General features: G+C 42.0%; 2 protein-coding genes and 1 long non-coding RNA gene across 10 annotated transcripts in view; 2 read left to right on the top strand and 1 right to left on the bottom strand.

Moving 5' to 3' along the window:
* Positions 1-12,519, bottom strand: part of LOC112659586 (uncharacterized) — a 32,001-nt gene extending 19,482 nt beyond the window's left edge. The window contains exons 1-3 of the long non-coding RNA XR_003136405.3: positions 12,294-12,519; positions 1,960-2,069; positions 1,300-1,594 (exon numbers count right to left, since the gene is read on the bottom strand). This is a non-coding gene — a long non-coding RNA (uncharacterized LOC112659586). The remainder of the gene's footprint in view (positions 1-1,299; positions 1,595-1,959; positions 2,070-12,293) is intronic.
* LOC118349925 (atherin) overlaps positions 1-14,470 on the top strand; it is a 65,014-nt gene that overhangs the window by 24,888 nt on the left and 25,656 nt on the right. The gene's annotated exons all lie outside the window — the stretch shown is intronic.
* The window catches only part of ZNF454 (zinc finger protein 454), a 57,584-nt gene continuing 55,870 nt past the window's right edge, over positions 12,757-14,470 (top strand). The window contains exon 1 of the mRNA XM_049116494.1: positions 12,757-12,797. The gene's annotated coding sequence lies outside the window, so the exon portion shown is untranslated. The remainder of the gene's footprint in view (positions 12,798-14,470) is intronic.

The raw sequence follows: 14,470 nt of genomic DNA, 5'->3' as shown, positions 1-14,470 counted from the left end.
GTCTTATATTGGTATAGCTACTCCAGCTTTAGTTTGATTATTCTCTGCATGAATATATTCATCCTTTTATTTTCAATCTATTTGTATCTTTGAATCTAATATATGTTTCCTGTATACAGTATATGGTTCAATCTTGTTTTGCCTTCTCTAGACTGACAATCTCACCTTCTGAATGTGTTATAATCCATTCACATTTAAGGCTTTTATTGACACAGTTTTATTTACAACTGTATTTTGCTTTTTTTTTCTATATGTTCTATATATTTTTTGTTTTTCTATTCGTTTTACAGTAAATCGAAATTCTACAAAATAACATTTCAATTTCTATCTTTTTCACTATAATTTTTTAAGTTGTTTCTTTGGTGTTTCCTCTAGGGCTTACCTTCTACATTTTAGTTTACTAAAATCAGCTTCAGATTTTTTGTCAATTAATTCCAGGGAGATATATAATTATTCCTTTTCACCCCCTTTTGTGGCATTTCTGTTACACACACTACATCTATAAATGTTACAAATCCAACAAGTACATTGTTATGGTTATTATGTAATGTTATAACTTTTGAAGAAGCTGAGAAAAGATAGGAGAATAAGCAAATATTTATAGCTTTTCTATATTAACCTCAATATTTACCATTTTTGGTTTTCTTCATTTGTTTCTGTGGATTCCAGTTACTATCTTGAGTAATTTTATTATCCCCAAAGAGCTTTGCTTCTACCTACCTTCTTTGTGCTGTTATTGACCAATATACATTTCTAAATGTTAGACCTGACAATACATTACATGCATATTCTTTTATATTATTACTTTTAAATCAATTAAGAAAAAGATAAGAAATATACATATATACTATCTTCCATAATAACACAATTACTTTTTCCAGCATTCAGTTTTATCATGCCAATATAAAATTTCATTTATTTTTTAAATTTTTAAAAAAGATTTTATTTATAAATTTGAGAGAGAGGATGACCAGAGAAGGGTGAGAGGGGTAGAAGCAGACTCCCTGCTGAGCAGGAAGCCTGATGCAGGATTCAATCCCAGGACCCTGGGATCATGATCTGAGCTGAAGGCAGATACTTAACCAACTGAGACACCCAGGCCCAGTTGCTGAGGAACAACCAGAAAAGAGAGGCAGGGACAAGCTCAGAGTGTTAAGTCCTTTCCAGTCTAATGAAAATGGAATCATGGGCAGAAGCTGGTCTCATAATTCTCCACCCTACTCAGGGCACCACGTAGTGGCTGGGTCAGTCCTTGTTGGTCACTAAAGGGCCATAAAGTAGAATTTAGAAGAGACCTACCTGAGGAGACCTTTCCTCTCAGTTCTGGTCCAGGGTCTGTTGCAGGGCTTCTCCATAAGGATGGGCCAGGGTTCATTTGTCAGCCTCCTGTATAGTCAGTCTGTTGTAAATTCTGTGAATGCATCAGCATCAGGGGACATTGTTGCTACTCTTCTTTATGGCCCTGGGCTTGGGCACAAAGTGATTATCCTTGTCAGGATGTGATTCTTCTTCCTTGACTCAAGATGAAACTCCTTTCCAAGGATTTCCCCATTCTTGTAGGAAACTGAATTTCCTGGTGTTGCCAAGCACTGGCCTGGAAGGGACAGAAAATGTGGATGCACCTTGGCATGACTCACTCTGTATATTTGGGTGATTTTCAGACACTCTCCTTCTACAGTGACAAGGCCCACACATTCCTTTAGGTCTGCTGGTGGGAGGTGAGAAATCCTTAAATGGGAAGATCAGGAACTAGCATCACTGGGCAAAGTAATGTCCAATCCCCATACTCAAACCTGTCAGAAAGCATCTGTGCATCTGGATATTATTCGAGTTCATGAATGAAAAAAATATGAAAACTGACCGAACAAAGGGATTCTGACTAAGGAATTCCTGGCCTGGAGGGGCTCTTCCTTTGTTTCAGGGAATGTGATAGGTGTCCTTGTAAGGGACCTCATTTACCTTCCGCTCTGTGGGCAAAGACAGAGCTCTAGGTACCCCGAGTCAGGCCTGTCATCCATGGAGCTGCCCTGTGGGCCAGGATGGAACCTAGGGATGGTGAAGGTCCTAGGCTGGGGTGGCAGAGACAGAGAAAAAGAAAAGTGGCTGTTAGATTGTTGTCACCAGAAGGCTGCTCTTGTCCCTAAGTTTTTCTTCCATTGCCTTAAGATTTTTAATATTTCATCTAGCATCCATCCATGTTGTCACACATGGCTTGAGCTTATCCTTTTTTATGGATGAGTAATAATCCATTGTGTACATATGCTGCCTTTTCCTTATCCATTCATCTATCAGTGATGGACACTTGGGCTGTTTCCATATCTTGGCTCTTGTAAATAATGCTGCAGTGACCATAGGGGTGCATGTATCTTTTCAGGTTAGTGTTTTGGTTTTCTATGGGCAAATATCCAATAGTGGAAATATTGGATCATAAGGTATTTCTACTTTTAATTTTTGTGAAACCTCATGCTGTTTTCCACAGTGGTTGCACCAGTTTGCATTCCCACCAACAGTGTAAGAGGGTTCCCTAAGTCAGCCATATAATTTCATTCATATGTGGCATCTAAAAAAACAAAAACAGGGTGCCTGAGCATCTGCCTTTGGCTCAGGTCATGATCCTGGGGTCCTGGGATAGAGTCCTGCATTGGGCTCCCTGCAGGGAGTCTGCTTCTCCCTCTCCCTCTGCCTATGTCTCTGCCACTTTCTCTGTGTCTCTCATGAAGAAATAAATAAAATATTTTTAAAAAGTAAACAAAAAAGAGGCGGGGCAAGATGGCGGAAGAGTAGGGTCCCCAAGTCACCTATCCCTGCCAACTTACTTAGATAACTTTAAAATCATCCTTAAAACCTATGAATTCGGCCTGAGATTTAAAAGAGAGAACAGCTGGAAGGCTACAGTGAGAAGAGTTCATGCTTCTATGAAGGTAGGAAGACGGAAAAAAATAAAGAAATAAAAAAGCATCCAAGGGGGAGGGGCCCCCGCGAGGAGCTGGGCTAAGGCCCCATGGGGAGTGCCCCCAGGACAGGAGAGCCCAGTCCTGGAGCAGAAACTTTACCAATCTTCCCAGATGGAAAGGCGCTGGCAGGGAGCTCGAACAGGATCCCAGGAGGGGTAGGGATATCCTCAGGCTCCCAGGGGTCACTAACAGAGGAACTGAACCCCGGGGGAGAGCGCACCACACAATGCAGACCGAACTCCCTAAAGAGCTGGAGCGCGCTCCCGGTGGGGCCCTGGGAGCAGCTGAGGCGGCGGCTCCATGCAGAGGGGGCTGCGCGGCCCCCAGCACGATTCCTGTGGCGCAGGCCCCGGAGCCAAGGACGCTGGGGGACACAGCCCAAGATCCAGCGCTCCCGGGACAGGCAGAGGCCGGGAGCACACAGGACAGAAAGGATGCTCCTGCTGCCGGGCGCCCCCGAGCTGTGCAGATCGGCGCCCCCCCACCCCGCCCCCAGAGCATCCAGGCCCCTGCGGACTGGGAGCTCCTGCGGACTGGGAGCCCCTGAGGACTGGGAGCCCCTGCGGACTGGGAGTTGCGATAGTTACTGCAGGGGCTGACTCCAGAGCTGGAGAGCTGGCCGCCGCTACTGTTGTTCTTCATCCTGGTGTCACCTTGTACCTGGGACTGAGCAGGGGCCTCACAGGATGAACAGCTCCCACTGAGCCGTGCACCTGGCAGGGGCTGGACAGCTCCCCCAGGTGCACACACCTGAGAATCAGCACAGCAGGCCCCTCCCCGAGAAGACCAGCTGGAAGGACAGGGGAAAAGCAAGTTATTGACCAAACAGCCCTGGAAAGTTCCAGGGGAAGTAGAGGGATTTACACTATACACAGAGGATACTCCCCCTTGTTTTTTGTTTTGTTTGTCCCCTCCCCCCCCTTTTTCTTTCTCTCTTTTTCTCCCTTTTCCAGTACAACTTGCTTTTGGCCCCTCTGCACTGAGAAAAATGACTAGAAGGAAAAACTCACCACAAAAGAAAGAATCAGAAACACTACTCTCTCCCACAGAGTTACAAAATCTGGATTACACTTCAATGTCAGAAAGCCAATTCAGAAGCACAATTATAAAGCTACTGGTGGCTCTAGAAAAAAGCATAAAATGATTCAAGAGACTTCATGACTGCAGAATTTAGATCTAATCGGGCCGAAATTAAAAATCAATTAAATGAGATGCAATCCAAACTGGAGGTCCTAATGACGAGGGTTAATGAGGTAGAAGAACGAGTGAGTGATGTAGAAGACAAGTTGATGGCAAGGAAGGAAGCTGAGGAAAAATGAGAAATACAATTAAAAGATCATGAGGATAGGTTAAGGGAAATAAATCACAGCCTCAGAAGGAAAAATCTACGTTTAATTGGGGCTCCCGAGGGGGACAAAAGGGACAGAGGTCCAGAAAGTGTATTTGAACAAATCATAGCTGATAACTTCCCTAACTTGGGAAGGGAAATAGGCATTCAGATCCAGGAGATTGAGAGATTTCCCCCCTAAAATCAATAAAAAACTGCTCAACACCTCAACATTTAATAGTGAAACTTGCAAATCCAAAGATAAAGAGAAGATCCTTAAGCAGCAAGAGACAAGAGATCTCTAACCTTTATGGGGAGAAGTATTAGGTTAGGGTTAGTATTAGGGTCCTAAATGAGAAGAACATGCAGCCAAGAATACTTTATCCAGCAAGGCTCTCATTCAGAATAGAAGGAAAGATAAAGAGCTTCTAAGATAGGCAGAACCATAAAGAATATGTGACCACCAAACCAGCTCTCCAAGAAATATTAAGGGGGACTCTGTAAAAGAAAGAGGAAGTCCAAGGAAACAATCCAAAAACACAGGGACTGAATAGGTATCATGAAGACACTAAATTCATATCTTTCAATAGTAGCTCTGAACGTGAATGGGCTTAATGACCCCATCAAAAGGCACAGTGTTTCAGACAGGATAAAAAGGCAAGACCCATTATTTGCTGTCTACAAGAGACTCATTTTATTTATTTATTTATTTTTTTAAGATTTTATTTATTTATTCATGATAGTCACAGAGAGAGAGAGGCAGAGACACAGGCAGAGGGAGAAGCAGGCTCCATGCACCGGGAGCCCGACGTGGGACTCGATCCCGGGTCTCCAGGATCGCGCCCTGGGCCAAAGGCAGGCGCCAAACCGCTGCGCCACCCAGGGATCCCAAGAGACTCATTTTAGACCTAAGAACACCTACAGCCTGAAAATAAAAAGTTGGAGAACCATTTACCATTCAAATGGTCCTCAAAAGAAAGCAGGGGTAGCCATCCTTATAACAGATAAATTAAAGTTTATCCCAAAGACTGTAGTAAGAGCTGAAGAGGGACACTATATCATACTTAAAGGATCTATCCAACAAGAGGACCTAACAATCATGAATATTTATGCCCCGAATGTGGGAGCTGCCAAATATATCAATCAATTAATAACCAAAGTGAAGAAATACTTAGATAATAATACACTTATACTTGGTGACTTGAACACAGCGCTTTCTATAATCGACAGAACTTCTAAGCACAACATCTCCGGAGAAACAAGAGCTTTAAATGATACACTGGACCAGATGGATTTCACAGATATTTATAGAACTTTACATCCAACTGAATACAACTGAATACACAATCTTCTAAAGTGCACATGGAACTTTCTCCAGAATAGACCATATACTGGGTCACAAATCATGTCTTAACCGATCCCAAAGGTTGGGATTGTCCCTTGCATATTTTCAGACCATAATGCTTTGAAACTAGAACTAAATCACAAGAAGTTTGGAAGGATTTCAAACACATGGAGGTTAAGGACCATCCTGCTAAAAGATGAAAGGGTCAACCAGGAAATTAGAGAAGAATTAAAAAGAGTCATATAAACTAATGACAATGAATAATACAACCATTCAAAATCTTTGGGATACAGCAAAAGCAGTCCTGAGGGAGAAATACATCACAATACAAGCATCCATCCAGAAACTGGAAAGAACTCAAATACAAAAGCTACTCTTGCACCTAAAAGAGCTGGAGAAAAAACAGCAAATAGATCTTACACCCAGCAGAAGAAGAGAATTAATAAAGTTTCAAGCAGAACTCAATGAAATAGAGACCAGAAGAACTGTGGAAGAGATCAACAAAACCAGGAGTTGGTTCTTTGAAAGAATTAATAAAATAGATCAACTGTTAGCCAGCCTTATTAAAAAGAAGAGAGAAAAGACTCAAATTAATAAAATCATGAATGAGAAAGGAGAGATCACAACCAATACCAAGGGAATACAAACGATTTTAAAAACTTATTATGAGCAGCTATACGCCAATAACTTAGGCAATCTAGAAGAAATGGATGCATTTCTGGAAAACCACAAACTACCAAAACTGGAACAGGAAGAAATAGAAAACCTGAACAGGCTGATAACAAGGGAGGGAATTGAAGCAGTCATCAAAAACCTCTCAAGACACAAAAGTCCAGGGCCAGATGCCTTCCTTGGGGAATTCTATCAAACGTTTAAAGAAGAAACCATACCTATTCTACTAAAGCTGTTCGGAAAGATAGAAAGAGATGGAGTACTTCCAAACTTGTTCTATGAGGCCAGCATCACCTTAATTCCAAAACCAGACAGAGACCCCACCAAAAAGGAGAATTATTGGTCTATATCTCTTAGAAACACGGATGTAAAATTTCTCAACAAGATACTAGCCAATAGGATCCAACAATACATTAAGAAGATTATTCACCATGACCAAGTGGGATTTATCCCTGGGATGCAAGGCTGGTTCAACACTCGTAAAGCAATCAATGTGATTCATCATATCAGCAAGACAAAAACCAAGAACCATATGATCCTCTCAATAGATGCAGAGAAAGCATTTGACAAAATACAGCATCCATTCCTGATCAAAATTCTTCATAGTGTAGGGATAGAGGGAACATTCCTCAACATCTTAAAAGCCATCTACGAAAAGCCCACAGCAAATATCATTCTCACTAGGAAAACACTGGGAGCCATTCCCCTAAGATCAGGAACACGACAGGGATGTCCACTCTCATCACTGCTATTCAACATAGTACTAGAAGTCCTAGCCTCAGCAATCAGGCAACAAAAAGAAATAAGAGGCATTCAAATTGGCAAAGAAGAAGTCAAACTCCCCCTCTTTGCAGATGACATGATACTGTACATAGAAAACCCAAAAGCCTCCACCCCAAGATTGCTAGAACTCATACAGCAATTCGGCAGTGTGGCAGGATACAAAATAAATGCCCAGAAGTGAGTGGCATTTCTATACACTAACAATGAGACTGAAGAAAGAGAAATTAAGGAGTCAATCCCATTTACAATTTCACCCAAAAGCATAAGATACCTAGGAATAAACCTAACCAAAGAGGTAAAGGATCTATACCCTCAAAACTACAGAACACTTCTGAAAGAAATTGAGGAAGACACAAAGAGATGGAAAAATAGTCCATGCTCATGGATTGGAAGAATTAATATTGTGAAAATGTCAATGTTACCCAGGGCAATTTACACATTTAATTCAATCCCTATCAAAATACCATGGACTTTCTTCAGAGAGTTGGAACAAATCATCTTAAGATTTGTGTGGAATCAGAAAAGACCCCAAATAGCCAGGGGAATATAACAAAGAAAGCCAGAAGAAAAGAAAAAAAAGAAAAAAGAAAAGAAAAGAAAAGAAAAGAAAAGAAAAGGAAAGGAAAGGAAGAAAAGAAAAGGAAAGGAAAGAAGAAAAGAAAAAGAAAAGAAAAGAAAAGAAAAGAAAAGAAAAGAAAAGAAAAGAAAACCAGAGCTCACAATGCCAGATTTCAGGTTGTACTACAAACATGTATTCATCAAGACAGTGTGGTACTGGCACCAAAAACAGACACATAGATCAATGCAACAGAATAGAGAATCCACAAGTGGACCCTCAACTCTATGGTCAACTAATATTCGACAAAGCTGGAAAGATTATCCACTGGAAAAAAGACAGTCTCTTCAATATATGGTGCTGGGAAAATTGGACAGCCACGTGCAGAAGAATGAAACTAGACTATTCTATTACACCACACACAAAGATAAACTCAAAATGGATGAAAGATCTAAATGTGAGAGATTCCATCAAAATCCTAGAAGATAACACAGGCAACACCCTTTTTGAACTTGGCCACAGCAACTTCTTGCCAGATACATCCATGAAGACAAGAGAAACAAAAACAAAAATGAATTATCGGGACTTCATCAAGATAAAAAGCTTCTGCACAGCAAAAGAAACAGTCAACAAAACTAAAAGACAACCTACAGAATGGGAGAAGATATTTGCAAATGACGTATCAGATAAAGAGCTAGTTTCCAAGATCTATAAAGAACTTATTAACTCAACACCAAAGAAACAATCAAATCATGAAATGGGCAAAAGACATGAACAGAAATCTCACAGAGGAAGACATAGACATGGCCAACAAGCACGTGAGAAAATGCTCTGCATCACTGGCCTCAGGGAAATACAAATCAAAACCACAATGAGATACCACTTCACACCAGTGAGAATGGGGAAAGTTAACTAGAGGAAACAACAAATGTTGGAGAGGATGTGGAGAAAGGGGAACCCTCTTGCACTGTTGGCAAGAATGTGAACTGGTGCAGCCACTCTGGAAAACTGTGTGGAGGTTCCTCAAAGAGTTAAAAATAGACCTGCCCTACGACCCAGCAGTTGTACTGCTGGGGATTTACCACAAAGATACAGATGCAGTGGAACGCCGGGACACCTGCACCCCACTATTTATAGCAGCAGTGGCCACAATAGCCAAACTGTGGAAGGAGCCTTGGTGTCCATCGAAAGACGAATGGATAAAGAAGATGTGGTCTAGGTATACAATGGAATATTACTCAGCCATTAGAAACGACAACTACCCACCATTTGCTTCGATGTGGATGGAACTGGAGGGTATTATGCTGAGTGAAGTAAGTCAATTGGAAAAGGACAAACATTATATGGTCTCATTCCTTTGGGGAATATAAGAAATAGTGAAATGGAATAAAGGGAAAGGAGAGAAAATGAGTGAAAATATTAGTGAGGGTGACAAAACAAGAGACACCTAACTCTGGGAAATGAACAAGGGGTAGTGGAAGGGGAGGTAGGCAGGGGGTTGGGGTGACTGGGTGATGGGCACTGGGCACTGAGGGGGGCACTTGATGGGATGAGCACTTGGGTGTTATGCTGTATGTTGGTAATTGAACTTCAATAAAAATATTTTTTTAAGTAAATAAAAAAATAAAAACACATGAATAAGCAAAAAAAGAAAAAAGAATCAGACCTATAAATATAAATAGAACAAACTGATGGGTAGGGGGTAGACGAATGGGCAAAATAGGTGAAGGGGAGTGGGAGATATTGTATTCTAGTTATGGGATGAATAAGCAATAAATGGCACAGAATAAGGAATATAATCAATGATAAGATAATAGCATTATATGGTGATAGATGGTAGCTACACTTGTGAACCCAGCATAATGTAAAGACTTGTCAAATCGCTATATTAATACATGAGACTAATGTAACATTGTGTCAACTCTACTCAAGTTGGAGAAAAAATATTGAAAAACTAAAAATTAAAAAAATAAAAGATACTTTTAATGTGTGGCAACCTATTAACGTCTTACATGGGAATCTGTTAAAATATGGGAAATTGCAGTAATGAAAATAATCTAATGTTCCAGAAAGTAAGCTAGAATCATGTCATTTTAAGATAATAAAGAATCTCAAGTTTCTCCTTATGCCTGTGATGAAAGCACAGGATCCAGACTTCCAGCACCAGATGAGTAGAGCCAGATGAACTCCATGTGACTTAATAACAGGAGTACAGCACAGTGTCTGGAGGCAGGAACTGAGGAACAGGAGCCCCGTGGATGCCCCAGATCAGAGCTGTGGAGCTCCCAGGATGCAGTGAGGAGGGGGATCCAGGCAAAGAACAGGGTGTCCCCCTGAGTTAAGGAAAGAGGGATGAGAATTCAAGGAGGGAAGGGCAGTCTCAGGTCCAAGTATCAAGGAGGTACTTGCTGCAATGAGGGGCAGTTGAACAAAATCAGAGGAGTCTGATCAGAGTTTGGTAAAAGACTCTGTTAGCACAACTGGCCCAATCTCTAAATATTCCCTTTTATCTAAATCTTTAAAGAAGTTTCTGGTCTTTTAAAAAATGTGTAATTGAGGGGGTGCCTGGGTGGCTCAGTTAAGTCACCACCTCTTGATTTCGGTTCAGGTCATGGGATCCAGCCAGGTTCTGCGTGCTCAGAAGGGAGTTGGAGCCTGCTTGAGGTTCTCTCCTTCTGCTACTCCCCCTGCTTGTGTTCTCTTTCTCTAAAATAAATAAATCTTTTAAAACAATGTCTAATTGGCATTGTTGTGAAATTATGTGGTTTTTATGATACCAATTCTTTGAAATGTTTGAGACTACTTCATAGCTTAGCATTAGGTCATTTTTTAAAAAACCATGATTAAAAATGTGTTTTCATTAATTTTTGAATGTAGAATTCTATATATTTATTAAAGTAAACACATTAATTGTGCTATTCAAAAATTCCATATTTCAGTGCCATGGGGGGTGGGTAGCTTTTCTATCAGTTACTGATAATGACAGGTTAAAAATACATCTGTAATGGATTTGTCAATTCTTCTGTCAATTTTTATATATATTGAAGCTATATTGTTATAGCTTCGAAACTATGAGTTTATTTTCTCTTGGTGAAATAACTTTTTATTGTTATGTAATTACCTTCCCTACCTCTTTTTTTTTTTTTTTTTTTTACTTATTTATTCATGAGAGACAGAGAGAGAGAGAGAGAGAGAGAGAGGCAGAGACGCAGGCAGAGGGAGAAGCAGGCTTCATGCAGGGAGCCTGATGTGGGATTCGATCCTGGGTCTCTAGGATCAGGCCCTGGGCTAAAGGCAGGCGCTAAACCGTTGAGCCACCCGGGCTGCCCACCTTCCCTACTTCTAGTAATATTTTTTTAACATGTTATTTCTTATAGAACTAAATGCAGCCACATGAATTTACTTTGGCCAATATTTGTCAGGTGTACCGTTTTCCAACATTCTACTTTTAAGATGTGTGTATCCTTGTTTTATCATATAGCTATGTTTTTAAAAATCTAGTTTTATAGTTTGGAAAGTTCAGTCCATGTGCGTATCTAGTGACTACTGATACACCTGGATTTATCGCTGCCATCTCCTTATGTACATTTGTCCAAATTTTTGTTCATTTTTGTGTGTGTATGTGGTTTACTTTGTCCTCCCTCTCCCCTCTATACCTCTGCATACTTATTTGGAAATTGCACACTCCATATTGTGAGTTTTATCAAGGACAGTTTCTCTATAGCAGAACAACTATGATGAATATGTTCATGTAGTTTCTAATTTAAGAATGACCTGTAGTGGTGGAGAAACTGTTTCAAGGTTTTTGTATTATTTTAGTGATAGATTTTTACTTGGTTTGGTGCTATCTGGGTTACTTTAGCTTGATTAAAGGAATCATGAAGATTTTCATATTTTTCAGTATTTTGCAATAGTTCAGACAGCTCTCAAAAGGGAATGAAGTTAGTTAAATAAAGAAAGGTATCAATTAAAAGTAGTAAAGAAATACTTTATTCAGTACTACTCCAACAGAGGAGAGCGGCTTCAGTAAAATTGAATTCAACTCCCAATACAGCAAGGAGAGTTGCAGATGGACAGAAGCAACAAGCAGAGTAAGGGGGTTAGTGGATGGAAAAGTACCAAAAGGAGACTGCAAAATTGGGGGATTCTTGCGAACCTGTCTCAATAGGATTTTTGGTAAAGGCAGCCCAAGGACGTAGACATCAAAAGTAGGGGATAAGGCATTTGATCAGATACCAAGAATGGGGCATCTTCCTAAACTGACTTAGCCGGATGCTCGGTAAAACGAAGGCTCCGCAGGCTAGGGACTGGGCCCAATAGGGCCTAGTAGAACGAGAACTCGGAGGAAACTGTGAAGTTTGGCCAAGTCTCTGTCACAGCAATAGAAAGGCAGAAGAAATCAGCGGTCACCTTTATAAGCATTACAAGCATTACAATCTACGCTACCCTATTTATGTGGCCCAAATGTCATCTATTTCTCCAAGTTCCAGCGACAGATCCAGCTGAAGGGACTCTGGCCATATTTTTAATCGGAAGCTTTCGCTGCATTGTACGCTGTGCTAACGGTGAGCACCTGGCGCAGCGCCGGGCCCGGAGCTCGGGGTGGGGCACAGTGATCACTATTCCCGGAGGGCCCACTCTGTGTACGGTTACTACCTTCTGACAACTGTGCAAGGGACTCGTTATCTCCAAGAGGAAAGTGAGGCTTAGTTAAGGCTCTAACGAGGAGGGACTTCTTTGGGGTAGCCGGACCAGGTCGTCACGCAGTCCTCTTCCAGCTTCCCGAGGAAAAACCACCAACGCCAGGGAGCCAAGCCGGAAGCCAGCCGGAAGCCATTAGGGTCCTTCCCCTGGAACGCCTCACCCTTCCGCGGGCTCGCGCCTGCGCGCTCCAACTGCCGCGCCGCACCCTGCGGCCTTGTGGGAAATGTAGTCTGGCGCCCTGGACGCAGGCGCCGGCAGGGCTGCGTTCGCACTGGTGGCTCCCGCTCCGCCGCGAGAGGGTGAGTGTGGGGCCACCGTGAGACGCACCATATTGGGGTGGCGCCGGGCGGAGGACCAGGCAGGAGGCCGGGAGGACCAGGACGGCTGGGCGAGGCCCCTGAGGGGCGGGGCCGGCGGCGGATGGGACCCTGCGCGGCGCTGGGCCGCTCGCTCCAGGTGCGCGCGCTCTCGCCCCGGGATCCGGGCCGGGTAGGAACACCCAGAGCGGAGGGCCGCCACCTGTCGGGAGGGAGCGGCGAGGGCGGGGGACCTGGTGCGACCGTCCCAGGCCCGAGGGCTCCACCCTGCCGCGGGCTTTCCCCGGGCCCGGCTTCGGAAGTCTCGGGCGGTGCTGCACCCGGTGCGCGGTCAGGGCTGCAGCACCTGCCCTTTGTGTCCGCCTCCTTTGGCGGACGCGCCCTCTGTGATCTCCGATTCCGAGCGGCGCTGGCGCCCGCTCCCCTTCACCGTCTCCTGAGAATGGGGAGGCCCACCCGTGCAGATTTCTATTTCAGGGAATCCTTTAATTTCTTTTTTTAAAGCAATTTTTCTCCGCCCCTCCCACCCCCCAAAAAGAAAGTTCCCTATAGGAAAACTAGAAAATTCAGAGGAGCATAAAGAAAAAAAATTATATGAAAACTCAAAATCTGCATGTTGGCATGTTGGCATAGAGAGGCTTTGTATTTACACAAAGATGTGGACATTAGTGTCCTTTTCTCTACTTTTAAAACTGCGATTTGAAATACATTTGGAAAGATTTTAAGGTGCACAAATATTAAGTTCCACGATTTTTTACAAATGTTTTTATCTACGTAAATACCAATCGGACCAGGTGGAGAATAAATTTTTTAAAAAACAATATTTTGAAAACATCGAGTTTTACCAGTTTTTAAAAACAACTGTCATTTTAAAGAGTGTGAGAAAACTATGTCTGTGCCATATTCAATCCTCCCTTTAAGGCCTTTAGATTCTTTCTCAGGTTTTTTTTACCCCCCTCATGTTAAAAACAATATAGGCCATCTGGCTGCATACATCTTTGCATTCCAGTCTCATTCTTTAAATCTCTTTGGATGAAACTTCAGAGTCATACTGCAAGGCTTTTGATACCCTCTGTCTTATTCCAGAAAAGCAGTAGTTTATGAACATCTGCAATGTAAAGAGTGCCTGATGGACCCACAACTAGTCTGGGTGTCCCTATTCAACTTTCTGAGAGGTGCAAACTATAGGGTTGTTTAAGTTTGTTTTCAACACTAATGAATATTTTGATGCAATTTTGAGTTTTGTTTTTAAATTCTGTATTTGATATACAGTGTTTTACTAGGCAGAAACGTTGCATTTTCATAAGGTTACAAACAAAAACCTTCCCTTCAAGTTTGGGTCTTTGACATCATTGTTAGGGGGACTTCTCTCCCATTATCACAAAATTGTTCATCTGCCTTTCTTCTGGTACTTTAGTTTGATTTTATGTACAATTTCTATTCATTTCCAAATGATAAGCCCTTGTTCCAAGTTATGACTAATTCTTTTTTTCACTGAATTCTTATATATAAAATTTTTTCTGAACTCTTTTTTGTTGGTAGGATTTTAATTGAGGGCTCAGAGAACTTGTTTATTTGTTTTATTTAGGCTGTAATTTACCATCCCCTCAGCCTGTACTGTGCCTGGTACACAGTAGGTGGTCAACACTATCTGGTGAATGAATGACTCAGCCTGGTCCAGAACACTGTGTTCTAATTATTATAGCTTTATGATATCTGGCAGGCAGATTCTCCCTCACCACTCTTCCCTTTCACATGTTTCCTGGCTGTCAAATGACACAATTAACTTAAAAAAATCTTTTCCATAATTAT

This window comes from Canis lupus, chromosome 11, assembly GCF_003254725.2.
Source record: "Canis lupus dingo isolate Sandy chromosome 11, ASM325472v2, whole genome shotgun sequence".
Taxonomy (NCBI): Eukaryota; Metazoa; Chordata; class Mammalia; order Carnivora; family Canidae; genus Canis; species Canis lupus.
The sequence above is the reverse complement of the archived record's forward strand: the minus strand, read 5'-3'. Positions and strand labels throughout refer to the sequence as shown.